This window comes from Tinamus guttatus, unplaced genomic scaffold (genome assembly GCF_059628265.1).
Source record: "Tinamus guttatus ecotype Peru unplaced genomic scaffold, ASM5962826v1 Tinamus_guttatus_pri_ptg000056l, whole genome shotgun sequence".
Classification (NCBI taxonomy): Eukaryota; Metazoa; Chordata; class Aves; order Tinamiformes; family Tinamidae; genus Tinamus; species Tinamus guttatus.
Window position 1 is genome coordinate 129351 of NW_028288590.1, and position 5264 is coordinate 134614.

The window sequence follows — 5264 nt, forward strand, 5'->3', positions numbered from 1 at the left end:
TCCTAATACCTCTTCTTTTGGGGGGTTTGGGATTTTTTTTTTTTGTATTGCATTTTTTCAGTATTCCCATTATATGTGGTTGTTTTGCTGCTCGTATCTTTCTATTAACAGTTTTTAAACCTTTTATGGTGCTCATTTTGACTCTCACTGGAGATATTTTCCAGCCTTTTCCCTGTTACCATTGACTTTCTGTACCTTCATTGTGTTTGTTATCTCACCTGAGCGCTGTGGTATAGAGTCTTATCCGTTTATCTTCTACATCCTTTTCAGGAATGAAAGAGAATTTGAATTTTCTGAAGTCTTTTTTCTCTGAATTTTGTTCTCAGATTCTCTTTTTCCCTATTCAGCCTTAAATCGAATGGTGATTTTCATAGGAGGTGGGACATAATGCAGGTGGTATTTATACTCTCCATCTAGTCTGTATTCTCCTATGGAAATCATTTTTTTTTTCTTAGCAGGTTTGCAGAGCATGGTTAGACCTGGAGTCATGCAAGTCTGAACAGTACCATGAGGTCAGGTTTCAGTGTAAGCATTACGTCAGGCTCATGTAGGTGTTACTGGAGTGGGATACGCTATCTGTGTTTGCTTTTACTGTCTCAGCCTCTCTAACTACTTGGAGAGGTGCTATACTCAGTTCACTCAAATTTTACATTTTTCTTCCCTTCATCTTTCCAGGTCTCTAGCACCTCTACAAAAAACTATTCTGTGGGATGCATGCAAGAGCTAGGAGACCTTAGCACACATTGTCAGAGGATGTGTCTCTTCAAAACCTTCCCAATATCTAGCTAGCAGTAAGTTTAAAAAGAAGTAGTTACCTCCAGCTGAGAGTTTTGGTGCATTTCTCAGTAATTCTTGCCATTCCACAACCTGAGTTAACTTTCCCTCTCCCATCAGATACAGCCCATAATCCACATTCCTACAGAGGAAACAGCTTCAGAATCACTTCGCTACAAAGCACATTCAGTGATAAATAATCCTGCTACTGTTTTATAAATGTAATTTACAATCCTTGTCTATATTAGCATTGACTTAAACTATATTAATATGCATATATACATTTTGGCTATTTGCCTTAAGTAATCCAGCTATGTCCTGGGGAGAAACAAACAAACAAACAAACAAACAAAAAAGGTTTTGTCATAACAGCTGTAGCTAACAGCTGAAAACCAAGGTAGCTTCCCTGTGGAAATCCTTACCAAAAAATGTTCTCTAGCCCAGAAATATGAACGGGCTGAAATAAATGATTGGGCAGATTAATGGAAGAGAAATCTGACAAGGGCTATTGAATGCCAAGAGTAGCAGAACAGGCTTGCCCTGTGCTAGACACTTAACCTAACTCTGATATGGATGAAATTGGCTGCCGATCAGTGGAGACCTGGACAGAGACCAGGTTCTGGCCTGGCATAACTACTTTTGTAGTGCCACCATCTGTTTTTAGATAATGGGGAGTTATGGGAAAAGCAGCCATTTACCCAGGATGTCAAAAAGGTGGGTCCATGAGAAGGATGTTAGTGCTCACCACACTCTGCACTGGGGTTAGTCTAGCTTCTGCCCATCATCTGTCCTGCAGACACTGTAATATCATCTCCAGAGCATCTCGATGACTCAGACTCCTGTGTATGCCAGAAGACATCCTATTCATCTTCCAGATTTCTGCTGTTTTTGGGAATGGATTAGAAGATGCATTAGCCAAGTTCAGGGTGAACAGGTCATCTGTATCTTTTATATGTATTGGTCTTGTGTCATTTCTAGACAGGGAGTTTTGCATGCTGCCAGGATACGAGTATGTCTGATAACGGAAAGCTCCCATCACACCTGCATCATTTCCTTTTATTTTAATGTGAAAGCCACTACTGTCTGCTGCAGGAGACAGGACACTGGGCAGGATGGACTCATGCCCTGGCCAGCGGGGCCGTTACCTGTTTCCTTTGGACTCTCCTCTCATCCAGTCTCCACATCTCTTCTCCTGTACCACTTTTCTCACCTGACCTGATGCCTTTGCTCCTCCTGCCTTCACGCCCTCTCCATCACTCATGCCTTCTACCCAAGCCATAGGGACCCAGGAAAACCCTGTGAAGCTGCACGAATGCTGGCTGGAACACTCTCCAACTGTGGTTCATCCCTTTCCAGAGCCTGTTCTCTGGAATAAGCTCTTCCTGTGCCTGTAGAGAGCCTAGCACTACAGGGTCATTTCCTGATGGGCCTCAGCGAATGCCAGGCCTGTGTCTGTTCTCCATGCCCAGGCCACCGCAGCTGGCTCAGCAGTGGGTTAGGTGTTCCTGGGTCTCCTCAGCAACCCATGACAAGCTGCACCAGAGCCAGCCCGTGTCTGGAGTCTGTCCTGGCCTCCATGTCAGCCTGGCCAGGCAGGCTCTGTGGCAAACCGCAGCAGGCAGAGGCCTCCATGGCCATAAGGGCCATCAGGCCTCCCTTCAGGGCGACCATGCACTTGAATAGCCAAGAGACAGCAATGTCTGTGGTCCAAAGTGTCTGCTCCAGCTCTGAGAAGCCCAACAGGCCCATGGCAGCGGTGATGGTCTTCTGTTCAAAACCTCTTAGTGTAGGAGTTGGGAAGGGAGCTGAGGCCACCTCACTTGGGCCCTGGTGATCCACGGTCCCAGCACAACTGACCTGCACGGGGACAGCTCAGGTATCAGCGGCTTCTGGACATGCTCATAAGTGCCAGGGGGAAGCCATGGCCACAGGCCCCACACAGAGGGAAGTGGAGAAGTGCTGGCATTAAATTCAGGCTTTAGGCAGGAAGATAAAGCCAGGGCCTCCAGGGGGGTTTCTCTAAAGAGTCAGACGGGGAAGCAGAGACATAAAGTTGAAAGATGGGATCTGAGAAGCCAAAAAATTGTTGTCACACAAGTTTTGTATCTTTGAGCATGCTTCAAATACAGTGAAAAACAGGAGAATGGGAAAAGAGAGAACAGTTCAAACAAACAGAATCTTTTTTAAAGATAAGTCAGAAAACAAAGAGGACCAAGATAAATATAAGGAAAAAAATAAGGTTGAGGAAGTAAATGCCTCTTCTTAAATAAAATATTGGTATGTCATAAACTTCTTGGGAGAAGTCCACCCAGAGGACATCACCTGTGCTGAGAGGGAGCTCAGAGAAGCCGCACGTGAGCATAAACCAGCATGGCCCAACTAGGCAATGAGGCTGCTGTTCCCAGGAGGAGCAAGCTGTGGGTTAAATCAACACAGCACATGGCTGAACTGCGGCAGTTTCTGCTGCACTGTCTTGGAGGCAGGAGCTGCAAATGGTCCAAGAAAAGAAAGAGTGAGAAAAGTGACCCCTGAGTGTGGGAGCCACCAGAGAGCCCAGAGGGACTGTAATGGGAGTGACACTGTTCAACACATCCTGACATGGCCTGGGAAATGATGTGAGCAGCAAACGATCAGATGGCATTAAAATATTCAGGTTGGTAAGGACAAGTGCCAGCTGCAAAACTGCAGGGAGACCCAGCAGCATGTCATGCCTGGGAGGAAAATGGAAGGCGATATTTGGTGTAGGTGAAAAGGACACGTGGGGGAAGCGATCCAGCTCTGAGCTGCTATTGCTCAGGGATGAAACTGTAGGTCGCTCAATATGTGCTTGGCAGCAGCCAGGGTAAAACAAGCCGCATGTCAGCAATAGGGAGGGAACAGAGAGCAAAAGGCAGACAGATCTGCAACTCCAGCCTGTCTCACCTGTCCATGGCCACAGCTGTGTGGCCCAGCCCAAGGGTGGCAGCACTGTCCCTGCTGTGGGACGTGGCTGGTCCAGGGGCGGCTCTGCTGGGACCGGCACAGCCCCACTCACCACCAGTGCGGGCGGCACCAGGAAGGAGCATCCATCTGCAAACCTGTTCGGGCAGCAATTAACACTGATGGTGGCTAATTGCTGATGAAAGCCACAGAGATGAGCATCAAGCACACCCCACCTGCCACATCCCAGCTGGGGACCCGGGCCAGCAGACAGGAGGACCTAGGCAGGAGGGACCACACAGACATCCTAGGCAGAAGAGCAGAGGAAGGACCTCGCATGCCAGCTGCACTCAGGCCAAGCCCGTGCCTGCTTCGGCACCCAGAGCCGTGCTGACTGCAGCCCGGCCAGGCTCCAAATGCTGCCCAGCCTTGTCAGGCTTCCTGTCTCTCTTTGGGCTGTTTTGCCCTGCACAGGAGCTGGGTTTCCCCTTTCAAACAGGAATGACTGGTGTCAGGTCTCAGGAGGCAGCTGCACAGCGCCGCGAGGTGCCTGGTGGCAGCACCACATCACCTGCTGCTGCCTTTGCTGCAGCCCCCTGAGCTGCCCCCCGAATTGCACATCCCTGTGGTGCCCGGGGTTGGCCCTGCCGGGGCCCCGTGCAGCCTGGGCTGCAGGAGCAGACGCCACGTCTGCAGCACCACGGGAGGTGGCAGCGCGGGGAGCTGTCCCTCCCGAGCGCCCCGCAGTGCGACGACGAGCTGTGCCCGCAGAGCACAGCGGGAGGCTGCAGCTGCGCCGGGACAAGCGCGGCCACCCGCCCCACGGGGCTCTGCTGCCGCGGCCAGGCCTGGCCTGTCTCAGCGGCCAGTGATCATGTGCCGGAGCCGGAGGTGCGGGAGCGCCGCGTCCCCTGGCGCTCGGCGTTATGCAACCGCCACCCACCACGCCAGGAGGAAAGGGGATTTTTGCCTGCTCCCTTTGTGCGCCGCTGCTTGCCTGGTCCCGCAGGCGCTGCCTCTGCTGCAGTTTCTCAGGGGACGCTTGGGTCCCCTTCCTGTAAAACGTATCATTTATGAGGAAAGACTGAGCGAGAGGGGCCTGTTTAGTCTGAAGAAGAGCAGGCTGAGAGGGATCTCATCAACATGTACAAGTATCTGAGAGGAGAGTGTAGGGAGGATGGGGTCAGGCTCTTTTCTGTGGGGGTTGGTGACAGGACAAGGGGTAACAGGTACAAGTTGAAACATGGAAAGTTTAATCTCCATATGAGGAAGAACTTCTTTCCTGTGAGCATGCCAGAGCCTTGACACAGGCTGCCCAGAGAGCTTGTGGAGTCTCCTTCTCTGGAGATCTTCAAACCCACCTGGATGCCACCCTGTGCCCTGTGCTCTGGGTGTCCCTGCTGGAGAAGGGGTTTGGGTTGGGTGATCTCTAGAGGTCCCTGCCAGCCTCAGCCATTCTGGGATTCTGTGATTCTGTGATCATGGAGCTCACCCTGGCACAGAGGGCCAGTAGGTCCCAGCTTCCTTCTGCTCCCTGTGCCGCTGTGCAGGACGCGAGGCTGTGGGGCTGT